The sequence below is a fragment of the Ambystoma mexicanum genome, chromosome 3p (genome assembly GCF_040938575.1).
Source record: "Ambystoma mexicanum isolate Mex_15411 chromosome 3p, UKY_AmexF1_1, whole genome shotgun sequence".
In the NCBI taxonomy this organism is placed as follows: Eukaryota; Metazoa; Chordata; class Amphibia; order Caudata; family Ambystomatidae; genus Ambystoma; species Ambystoma mexicanum.
This window is the reverse complement of record NC_090925.1, coordinates 934,002,031-934,015,061: the sequence shown is the minus strand read 5'-3', so window position 1 is coordinate 934,015,061 and position 13,031 is coordinate 934,002,031. Positions and strand designations below refer to the sequence as shown.

The 13,031-nt window shown below is 42.0% G+C and overlaps 1 protein-coding gene across 1 annotated transcript in view; it reads left to right on the top strand.

The window, feature by feature from the left end:
- Positions 1-13,031, top strand: part of LOC138581135 (fer-1-like protein 4) — a 1,598,034-nt gene that overhangs the window by 1,062,912 nt on the left and 522,091 nt on the right. The gene's annotated exons all lie outside the window — the stretch shown is intronic.

Sequence of the window (13,031 nt, the reverse complement as noted above, 5' to 3'; positions counted from 1 at the left end):
CTCAATCAATTTGATGACTGCCATCGAATCTTGGACATAGGACTTCATTTTGCCAACAAAACCTTTCAAAAAGGAATCAGCAAATTTAGCCAACGGTTCCAATACTGTATTCGTGCCTGACACTATTGGTCTACCCGGAGGATTCAATTGTGTCTTATGAATCTTCGGCAGAATATAGAATAAAGGGACACTGGGATCCTTCTTCACTAAATACTCAGCTTCCTTCCGAGTTATCCAGTTCCTGTCTTTTGCCTTTTCTACTTTCAGGGCAATAATATTCATCAAACGTCCTGTTGGGTCCTGTTCAACAGGTTTATAAAAGTTAGTGTCTGAAAGTTGCCGTAAACATTCTGTGACATAATCTTGACGGTTCAGTAACACTATTGCGCCACCTTTATCAGCACCACGTATTACTATGGCTTTGTTGTTTTTAAGAGAATCAAAGGCTTTTCTCTGTACTCTTGAACAATTTTGAAAGGTATAAGGAGACTGGGTACATTCTAACTTTTCCAAGTCAGCTAAAACTCGTCTCTCAAACACCACAGATTCTGGACTGTGGCTGGTCGTGGGTGGACAAAAAGAGGAACGATTATGTAAACCACTATTCCTATCTTCAACTTCAAAAGGGTTTTCATGAAAATATTGTTTTAAATGTATCTTCCTAAATAGTTCCTCTATTTCCACTCTTGAAACGAACCGGTCATAGGAAATAGTAGGGACGAACCCGAACCCTTTTTCCAGAACAGATGTTTCAATCGGTGTAGGTATATATGAAGACAAGTTTATTAGTAAGCTTTGTTGCTCCTCGTTACTGGTGGTTCGTAATCCCAGTTTTGTAGGTCCTGGTCTAAAAAACCAACAGAGGGTCCCCTCCCTCTAATAAATGGACGAGTATTTTGAGACCTGCGTCTGTTGGGATTACCACGACCCCGATTATTACCACGTCTCTGTTGTCTACCACCTCCTCCACGTGAAAAAGTATTTTCGTCTGAGCTATGTGAACTGAACGAGGTATTAGGATACCTTGCATGTTTTTGTTGTTGAGTTTTAGGTGCCCCATCATAATGTTGATCCGGCACATACCCTTCTTGAGTATATCGGAACGCTTTTCCATGGGAAAAATCTGTGATATCTGTTTTTAGCCGTCTAATACGATCTCGTACTGTGGATTCTTTAAAATCATTCATTTCTCGAATGATCTCATCTAGTCTCTTGGTGTATACCTCCAACGGTACAAGTTTTCTAATGGCTTCTTCTAATTTGGAGAGTTCTTCAAGGTGTTTAATTGACATCTCCTTAGCGGTGTCAATTATTAGGATGAGCCAATCCCTACCACATTTATTCGCAATATAACTCCACCTGGTGATAAATTCTTTGTTATCCAGGAATAATCTCGGCTCATTCCTCACCACAAAGCCTTATGGTAAAACACCGTTACGTAAGTATTCCAGCATAATGGTGCCGTGGAGTTCTGTACGGATGGATCTTTTGCGAAGTTGAAAGAGCTCGTCCCAATTACTGATATTAGTCAATGGGGAACTATCTCCATCATTAGAAATTAACGAGGATTTAGCCAATAGTTCAGCCACATATTTATCATCATAACTACGGGTTTTGTCAGCCGCCATTGTGGCAATACAAAAAAGTAAACTAGTTGATCTGGAATATCTAAAAGAAGTGACGAGGTGGAAAATGACGCGGTGAAAGATGACAATGAAATACCCTTAATTATAGGAAGGACAAGGGGAGAAGAAAATCCCACGGATATGAACCGTACAGAAATACCACAACACAAGAGTAACAGGGGATACCAGGAATATCTATGTACTGTGACCTGGCCTGGAATGAACATATAGAAAATAACATAAAAGGTCAGAGTACTATTGTGTTCAAATGACAGGTGCTAGTGTACTGTCCATGTCTACAAGGTCGAGCTGATTTATTGGTGCACAGACCTACTGTCAAGCACCAACGTCCACCAATGAACAAAAACCTAAGATGAAACAATTGAATTCAACCCAGTGGACGCTGAAATATAATTAAATATTTTTATTGACATTATTAAACAAATCATTAAAAAAACTAATTTTTCAACAATAAAAACATACAGCAATATTAGTATCAAAAGTTATGTTCATGTGGATCAACCCTATCAATTCATCGTTGGGCTGACCTGATACATCATTCCCATCTAAAAACCACAACCAACCAAACTACAACCACACCACTTTCATGCACATCCATTCAAAAATGCATTCAATAATGACAAACATATCATCAATAAAAATCAAACATTCTACAACACCTATTATACAATTTTTTGATCCATTATTAATATGAACCATAAAGTTTAGCACCACTGAGCCTATTCCTCATTAATGTAATCTCTTCTGGCTCAGGCTAATATGGCTTTAAACTATTCACAAATAACAGTACACTCCCCAACCCGACATGTTTCTTTCTGTATAATATTCAGTAAACAGAAATTCTTCAGGGGCACTGTGGTCCAGCGAAGTAGGGTAGACAGTAGATGGAAAAAATAATAAGAGACATGTAGAATACACCAGCGGAGCTCACCTGCATAAGAACACAACATCAATCAGGCCAAATGCTTAATTTACAAGATTGATCATTACTACCACCGTGTTATCAATAAACGGGGCGTAGAAAAGGTGATTAATACCTTCCTTCTTCCTTAAACCAAAGGAACTGTCAGGGGACCGTAATCCACAAACCAAAATAGAAGACACCATGTGAATTGGTACCTCTACAATATATCCACCATCACCAACACCTCGTGAATCTCCTAGATATCCAGAATCAACCAGGAAAAACGTTATCAAAAGGAAAAAATTCCTATGACCAAAACAGTTATGTGAGACCACCAGAGAGAAAAGGGAAGTGAGAATGAAAGTAATTACTAACGGAACACTCACGTTCAGTCTCCTGTGTCTCTCATAGGTGAAGAAACACTCTTCGGCGAGCAAACGCCTGGATGAGGGTCATCACTGGGAACAAGCACCCGCTGTCCATATTTAAGCGCTCGTCTGACGAGTGTTCTTCTTTCAAAATTCCTTTAATTTCTCAGTTTCTGAAGGGGCTCACTAATGTGTTTCCACCGTCACCTTTCCAGGTGCTCGGTTGGGATTCGAACCTTGTTATAAAATTCCTAGTGGGTGCTCCATTTGAACCTTTACATTCTTGTCTTTTGAGACTGTTAACCCTTAAAACTGTATATTTAGTTGCGGTTACTTCCGCTCTCAGAGTGAGTGAGTTGCAGGCACTTTCTGTTAAGCCACCCTTCACGGTGTTTCATAAGGACAGGGTTGTCCTTAGTGTTCGTTCTTCCTTTCTTCCGAAAGTGGTGTCAGAATTTCATTTAAGACAGAAGGTCATTCTTCTGGCATTTTATCCTCCTCCGCATCCTGGTAAGGAAGAGGAGAGGCTCCATAGGTTGGATCTCCTAGAAGAGCTTTAAGTTTCTACATTTCATGCATGTCCCGGGTCAGAGTGAACTATCAGCTCTTTATAGATTACGCCGGAAGGCGGTTGGGACAAGCTGTTAGTAAGCAGACTTTGTCTAGATGGATTATCTTGGCAATTTCTGAATGTTCCCGCTTGGCGGGTAAGGACCCTCCGGTAGGCTTACGGGCCCATTCTACTAGGGGTATGGCTGCCTCTACTGCCCTGCAGAGGGGTGTTCCTATTCGTAACATCTGTGAAGCAGCCACATGGGCTTCGGTCCATACTTTTGTAAGACACTACTCCCTAGATTCTATCCATGGGCAGGATCTGGCCTTTGACAAGGCGGTCCTTTACTCTGCAATTTAATTGGGCATTCTAAATTTCTATATTCGAAATTCTTTTCCCTCCTCCATACGTTGGTACTGCTTTGGGAGTCTGTCATAGATATGGAATACGTCGGAGGACCCAATCCCCTCGAAGAACAAGTTACTCTCTTACCTGGTAACGTTCTTTCGATGGGATGGTCCGACGACGTATTCCATATCGCTCCCTCCCTGCCTGCCCCGCTACAGAATTTCTTTTGCGATTTCACCTTACGTTTCCGCAAGGCTTTCTGTGGTCATACTGGTAGAAGATTGGTGCCACACGTTCTGGGAAAAAACTACAACTGAGGCTATGGGCGTTGTGCGTCCTACTTATAACATCCGGTGACGTCTGCTCGACGGAGGCACTCAAGGACACCGTATCGACGTCATCGACGCAGGACGCAGACAACGATAATTTTCCAAAGCAGCACAGCTGTGGTGATTACCTGTCATAGATATGGAATACGTCGTCGGACCATCCCATCGAAAGAACGTTACCAGGTAAGAGTGTAACTTATTCTTCTCCTCTTTGAAGGGAGCAGTTAGCTAAAATGTGGTTGTAGACCCTCCTGAATGGAGGAAATTCCATAGAACAGGGTATTTGACCCATGTTCGTTCTCAGTAGAGGGGCTCCCACAATCCTTTGTAACTTTGTAAAACTTGGGGTATCAGCCTAAATAACCCAGGGTAATCCAGATGTGGACCCCTTGCTTACTGTATCTTAGAAAGGCTCAGGTTCACCTCACTGATGAGGCCGGACTAGCCTGAAACACGTGTCTGGGGTTGCTGGTGGTACTCTTGTTCAGAGGAGATTTGCCTAGCATTTCAGTGCTGGACTGCCCTTGTGGGTGGTGGGACAAAGACTGATCTCTCCTCTGTGAAGGGTGCAGTGAGCTAAAACGTGGTTGTAGACCCTCCTGAGTGGAATAAATTCCATAGAATAGGGTGTTTGACCCATGTTTGTTCTCAGTAGAGGGGCTCCCTCACTCCTTTTTAACTTTATAGCAGAACAAAGGAGATGAAAGCTGGAAGACTTAACCAGGCCTTAAAATCAGCAGTGTTAGCTGCAGTAGCTCAAGGCAGACGTTTCTTCAAAGGCTCATGCAGGAAATTAAGAAAAAGCCATAGATTGAATAGTCAAGAAGTTTTGTTGGAATAGTGCGCTACACCTGTAGCAAGCAAATTCAGACACTGCGCTATCCACATGGAATCTTAAACTGTGGAAAGACATAGCAGAATTTCCAGGTAACCTTCCTCCAGCCAAAAGATACAGCTTACGTTCAAGACTATTTGAGGCCAAACAAGTAGCAATTGGAATACCCCAATCTGCAGTATGTCTTGTAGACGCAGCCTCAAAAGGCATGCATCTGGGCTTTGACATTAAGAGATGTGTCTGGCTGAAAAGCTTCACATTCATTTCAGAGGTCTTGGAGAAGGTGCAGTCCCATCCATTCGATTGGACACAACCCTTCCACCTATGGATGAAGAATTGATCAAAGAAAAGACCAGCACACTATTATATCTTGAATATCTATAGAGACTGCTCCCTCTACTATGCTGCCGACTGCTAAACCACATGCTTGTTTTCATTTTGTCGGGGGTGTAGGGTGGAAACCTCCTTTACTATGCTCCATCCCTCTTTCTTGATCTCCTTATTGGCCTTTCATCACAACCCTAGCCACAACATACCACATGTCTCACATTGCTGTGCTGTAGCAAGCTGAATGCTCCCATATGTGCTTCTGTCTGCACTTTCTACCTGTCGTGCACTGCCTTTGTTATCTCCGGGATGCCTGTGTAGCAGCGCTCTGTATACAGATTTGATGTTGGCAGCTTAGTGTGGGCACTCATTTAATGTCCATAATAGACTTTTAGCCAGCAGGGACTGAGAGTCTCAGTCACAGTGAACTCTATTTTCTTTCTACCTTTTAGTTATTTAGATTGCTATTGCTAAGTATATCTCTATTTAAGATTGGGGAGCGAGAGTGGGATCCATTCAGGTACAATTCCTAGTGACCAAGGCCTTCCTCACCAAGCAGGTAGGAACCAGATCTTCACAACCATGACTAGCTCAAAATCCATGGAACTTGCATAAGGACTCATATCTTCAACTGGCAGATGTTTCCTCTTCTGAATTTCTGGGCAACTGAACACAAAAAAGAAGTGCCCTCTGTTCGCCTTGTCGAGGGGGTTGGACAGAAACTCTCACGGAGATACCTTCCTTTTCCCATCGAAAGGACGAGCAATTTGGCATTGAAGCCCTTTTTGGCCAAGGTACTTCACAAACTGAAGAGGTCCCTGAATTGTTATATGTTTGGTGAAGGTATCATGAAGTAGACCCAGACAACTGATTTGAGTTTGGGCTACAAACTTGTATTAAACTAAAAAGAAGGTTGGAAGAAAGCCTAACTTGCCCTATGCTAAGGTGGGATTTCCCTACCTAACTAGAACTAATGATCGTCTGTGTCAGGAAGTCCAAAGCATGTGTATGTCTGTGTACAAAACCTATACTTCCCTTCACATCTAATTGTATACAATGCGTAGGGATGTCAGCATTACATGAGAAGTGTTCAAAATAAAAGTTCAAAGCTTCTTCCAGCTCTTAGTTGGAAAGGGGATCTCCCTTCCCAAAGATTCAAGCTGTTCAAGTTCCAAAGGAGGGGTTCCCATCCCCACCCTTAAATCTTTCAATGTTTCAAAATAATACAATTCCTTGGGATCTTCAGTGTTTCAAAATATAAAATTCAGTTCCTCAATTTCAGTTCACACAGATTTACTTTCTTTATTCAACCACAACAATCACAAAGTGGCTTTGCCTTAGGTGGATGTGTTTGTTCTAGGCACAGTTGTCGGACCACACAATCCACCTATTACAGGTCATGCAACCAATACACCTTATTTGCATCTGTTTCATAGATATCTTGCCACAGTTTCAGCTTCACATTGAGGCTTGACTTCATCTCCTTTCAAGTGCCCTCGAAGCTTTATTATCACTTCCTTTTGTCATCATTCACTTGTTTAGCAGCTTTCACTTGCAAAACCAATATCGGCTTCCCAGTACACTGTCCTGCTAGGAAACTCAGTTATTGTTACAGTTCTTTTGCACCATCCATCATAAGCTTCACAGTACACTCTCCTGCTATGAAACTCGTACTCTGTTTCAGGTTTCTTGATTATGACACAAACGTCCTTTTCCCAGGTTCTCTTGCATACAGGGTTAGTTATAATGAGCTTTCCTTTGCACAGTTATTCTTGGCTCTTGGCAATGCTTGTTTATTTAACTCTTGGGAATGTTTGCTCGTTTGACACAATTATTCTTGGCTCTTGGCAATACTTGCTTTCACAGCTTCTCATTAGATTCATTACATTCTCACATTGGTTTTGCTTATATTCAATTCAGATCTTCAAAAGGTTTTGCTTATATACAATTCACTTATTCAAAATTAAATGTCTTTTTCTCTAAGCAGCCGAGCCACTGTGGCCGAGGCACCCTTTTCACCCAGGCAGACTCACGGTCTGCTTTCCGCAGCTACATGAAGGCTCGTCACTGCTTGTGGTCTGCTCATGCTGGTTCCCTCAGGCATACAGTGTCTTCCACAGCTTCCTGGCTTTCCCGCTGCTTATGTCGGAGCTCTGGTAGGGTGCAGTCAGCGGTCCTGCACCTGCAAGCATTTTGGAGTCTCTATGATGCTCCCGGTACCTTTGCTCCTTGCCACACTGCTTCCTCAGCTCCACCTCAGACTGCCTACGAACCCCTCTCACTCGCGCCATGGATCACCCCATATATACCTCCAAGCGTTTTGGGAAGGGGCCTTCTCGCCGTCACAACTTCTGCCCTGGAACTCTCCTTCGTGCTCTTCTCTGGGCTTCTTTCTATACTTCTCTCCGTGCCTCTCTCCTGATCCCACAGCTGAGCCATTTTTAAAGTTCCCGGCTCCATGATAAAGAGTACAACAATTAGACCTCTCATGTTTCTTCTTCCAGTCTGTCTTCTGTGTTATTGGTGGCCTCCTCATCTCAGTACCTAAGTGGTGTTTGTGTATGACACCGCTGAATGTGCCTGTTTAGTCACTAATAAGTTTACTCTGAACGCAGCACTCGCAAACGCCCACTTGGAATCCGGAATAGCGAGCTCGATTAATCAAACCTCCACCCAGACACTGACCTCTCTTATCACTATGCTCACTCTCTACTTTACACCAACACACAATTAGAGCGCAGCTACACCCCTCGATCAATTTTGGCCTAGCTGCTCACATGCTAACAATATTTCATGAACACCTCAACATTCTGTTAAAATGCAGCTATACCCCACGAAAATCGGCCTAGCTGCACACATAAGCGTATTACACCGGCCTAACGCAGCCAGAACCCGGTCTTGGTGTCCATCCTCCAGACTGCACACATTCGACTGATATGAAATACCACCACACCTAATGCTAGGATGCAGCTACCATCAGGCAATCTCATCAGCTGCGCACCCAAGCACCTTATGAGACCTTACTCTTTCGACTGACCTGGACTACGGTCCCCAAGGGCGTTCAACCTACCATCACTTTGAGGTCATACCGCTGATATATAGAGCGCTATATAAATGCCCAATGACATAACAAAACTTATGTAGGAATCATTAAAGAGAGGTTGTATGATTCTGGTGTGTCCCTTCCTCGTCCCAGTGCCTAACTGATGTTCACTGGGAGATGGTTTATGGAAAGGATAGGTAAGGTACTGGTAATAACCTACAATGGCCTGGGGGATATTGGTTTAATTTAAAAAGGGAAATCGGGAATACTGTGTCTCACCCAAGGGTGCCTGATCCCCGCTTCCCAAGTCTCCTCCACCCAGGTGATCCTCCCTCGCATATCCACCCCAGGACCAGGATCCGATAGCGATGACCTTTCCCTGTGAAGAGGATATATTGGGGAAAGAAGTGAGGATGCCCTCAGATTTCTCACATACCCTTGCCCTATGAGGGCTGGTTCTGGGGGTTTCAAAGGAAAATGAAAAAGAAAGTCGACATTTCCTTGATCTCGACCCTTTCAGTGTTCCACTGTGAAACGGTATGGCTGCAGATACAAAAACCACAGCATAACTCGCGGTTTGGACTCCTTCCGTTGGCTTATCCACACCAGAGATGAATGATCTGTTACTAGTCTAAATTTCAGCACCAACAGTTATTATTTTAGATAGATAATGGCCCAGTTTATAGCCAGGGATTCTAGCTCAATAACAGTGTAGTTTTTCTCTCTAGGGAATAGATTCCTACTTATGTAGAGAATTGGGTGATCTTGGGAAAGGACAGTTCCTAGTCCCGCTACAGAGGCATCCATATGAAGGATACATCATTTTGAAAAATCGACTACTTTTAAGATGGGGCTCTCACAAAGGGTTTCTTTCAAGATTTTATACCATTTGTGATCTTCTTTATTCCACCTGATCTTTTGTGGTTCTGCATTTTTCAGTTTGTCAGTCTTGTGGTTTTCCTTGAAACATTGGGGATAAACTGGCTGTAATAGCCGATTATCCCTAAGAAAGCCCTTAGATCTTTCTTTGTTCCTGGTGTAGGGTGTCTAGGGCTGCTTTAACTTTTTCTTGTTGTGACTGTACATGTCATTCCCCATGAAAAATCGTAGGTACTTTACTGCATATTGAGTTAATTTTCCCTTCTTAGGATTGGCTGTTAACCCTGCTGTTCTTGAGACTCTCATGATTGTATAGAGGTGGTGAATGCGATCTTCCCAGGTCTTACTGTGGATCACAATGTTGTCTATATAGGCCCCACAGAAGCCATAGTAAGGTTGTAAGATCTTATCCATCAAGCGCTGGAACGTAGCTGGAGCCCCCCACACACAGAGTCCAAATGGGAGGACTTTAAAGGGGTGTGTCAAAGGCAGTTTTTTCTTCATCAGGGATATATAATGGAACCTGCCAATAGCCTTTTTTAAGGTCTATGGTAGATAGACTGTATTGCCAAGTCGATCAATGAGATCATTGGCATCGGGTAGGCATCAAAGGCAGATATTGCATTGACTTTTCTAAAGTCAATACAAAATCTCCATGTCCCATCAGTTTGGCTACTACTACAATGGGGGAAGACCAGGGACTGTAATGTGGTTCAATAATATTAGCTTCAAGCATCTTCCAGACTTCCTGGATAATGGTTGCTCTCCTTGCCTCAGGTAGTGTATACGGATTTAGATGTACCACTTTGCCCTCAGGGGTGTGGATATGATGGTAAAATCCCTTTACTCATCCTGGCTCCTCTCTGAATACGACAGCAAATTGGTGGAGTAGGTCATAGAGATCTTGTTTCTGGGTGTTACTAAGTTCAAGAGGGATACATACTTTTCTAGAAGAGTCATTAGTTAATAGACAAGACAAAATGGAGGTAGTAGACTCTGTAGGGTTTTCCTTCCACTCCTTTAACAAGTTGATATGATGTACCTGGGTTTTCAATCGGCGGTCAGGTTGGCAGATTTTTTAGGTTGGTAAAAACACCAAAACCTTCTGGCCTACCGAGAAAGATCTTAAGGCGACCTTTCGATTGTATGAGGTTTTCTGCTGTGCCTTGGCCATATGGGTTTGGACTAAAGATTTTACCATAGTCATGTGTTCCTTGAGACGGTGAGCGGTTTGGGAGAGTGGCATGTGGGCTTCTTCTCTTTCTTCCCATGTCTCTGTCAACATATCCAGGATATCTTTGTGTTCCGATCAGTGTCCAGTTAATGTTACGAAATCAAAAGGATTGAATGCCAAAGGTGAGAGTGCATTCGACTGAAAACAAAAGGATTGAATTTTTTTTAAAATGTATATATTTCTTTTTTATTTAGTATAGGTAAAAAAAAAAGATTTGATCGTTTTTTCGGTCGAATTGACTCGACCCTTTTGTCATTCGACCCTTTTGAGTCGAAACTTTAACCTATAACCGTTCCCATCCATAAAGTAATTCAAACAAGGAGAATCTTGTAGAAGCCTGGGGTGGTCTTTCTAACAGCAAATAAAGCCCAAGGTACCATCTGATCCAATTCCTTCCATCTTGTTTCACTAGCTTTCATAAGATTTTCTTCAGGTCTTATTAAATGTTTCTACAAGGCATCTGTTTGGGGATGTTATACTGAAGTTCTTAGGATGGTTATATTTATTTATTGGACATTTGTATGTCGCTTATACACTGGTGTTGTTTCGCTTCCCCCATGAGTTTGCTCATGAGTGTAGAGCCTTGTGAATTCATACTATCGGAAAGAAGGGGAGTAGGTGCTTCAGGATCTGCTGGGTGGTATTTGCTCGAAGTGGAAAGGCTTATGGATATCGGGCGGCATAATCTACGATTACCAAAACATACTTGTTCCCTAACTTGAATGTTTCTAGGGGACCTACAATATCCATACCCATTCTGGAAAATGGAACTTCAGTAGTTGGTAGTGGTTGTAAAGGTACTAGTGGTGGCATATTGGCGCTGGTCTTTTGGCAGATTGCACAAGACTGCATAAAGGTTTTAAATCAGCATAGGAAACACTGCTTTTACGAGCACCTCTGTACAATTTTACCTCTCTGATGGATCTGAAAGGGATCTTTCCCATGGTTTTGTAGTAACACCCTTATTTCCCCCCTGAAGTTTGAGTCCTTGATACTGGTGATTTTGTAGATGAATTTAGTGTCATTTGCATATTTGTGGCATGTAAGTCCATGTCATTTGATAAGTTTCATGAGAAGAGCCATTTAGATATTGAAGAGTGGTGGAAGGAGGGGTGAGCCTTGTGAAGTAGCTCAAGAATAGATGTATAGTTTGGACAGTCAGTTTTGGAAATTATTTTCTGGATGAATTTTGTCCTACAATTCCCAGTATTTTCAGGTTATTCCATTCGTCCAATCTTTAGTGTGTAATCTCGTAAAATCATGAAGGACATTGTTTGGGATGAATGAGTAATAGCAAGTATCCAGCTTTTAACCTACTGTATTCCTCATCCATAGTTCCTTTTTCTCTTTTGCAGCTGCCCTCCATACCTGTAAAAAGTATCCAAATTCTATAGTGTTAAAACGACTGGTTGTTGGGACCAGAAGCATGCACGATGGACATGCCACCTGTGGGCTTCTCCCAGCAGATAATTTTTTATCATTAGAGATGCTTCATACTGATGGTTCAGTCCGGCTTCGATAGGATGAATGGTCCAAACATATGGTGGAAAGACTAGAAGTAGAGCCGTCGCTATGGAAACTAAACTTCAATTAAATTATTTTAAAGTTTGTAATTTTGATCATAATTGATGCACCTACCCACAAATGTATAGATTTATAGCTTTATTTGTATAATGACAGTATTTATGACTTTACTTTTTATATAAATGAATTTCCTTTGCAATATATTCTTTTACGGGCTGAGATTAAAATATGTATTTGAAAAATAAATGCCCTAAAATTAGTTATGTCGCTACTCCTTTTCACAATAAGGTGAATAAAATGAAATATTTCTGTCCATTTATTCTTGCTGATGTGACACGTAGTGAATATGTGCAACAGTAGAGGCTGTTACAAACCTTCACCCAATGAACATACATGCTATCTATTCTTTCCACTCAATCTTGCTCCTTCTCTGCCCAAATGTTGCCACCCATCTTCTCCTCTTCCCAATTCTTGCCAACACTCTACACCTCTCATCACCATTCTTAGTCCTTCTCTATTTTTCCTAACCCTCTCCAAAATTCTTTACCTCCCGCATCCTTTCTTAGTCCAACATTACATTCAGGCTTTTTTAACACTCATCTCTTATCGTACACTCCTCTACACTTTTCAACATAATTTTCAACTTCTTTCTAATCCACCCCATTCATCTTTACCCTTCAAGATACTTTATCTTTCTCCAATTCTTGCTTTTCCTGTCCAATCCGTCTACAACTCTATTCATGTTTCTAAGCATCTTACCACTTTTCTCCACATTTCTACATCCTTAGATCCTCAGAGCCACCATTTGCAACTACCTTTATCCTTATATCTCCCTGTATTCTTTACCTATGTCTATACTTTCTACCCCGCTGTGCACCCTTCACTTCTCTGAATCACTCCCCACAATTATCCACATAGCGCCATCACTTTCCAGCTCACTACCTCCTTCTGTGTCCCTCTCACTCTCTCCAACAACTATTTTCCATCACTCCCCATAATTTTCCACCTCTAATCCTTCCACAAATACCACCCATCTCATCT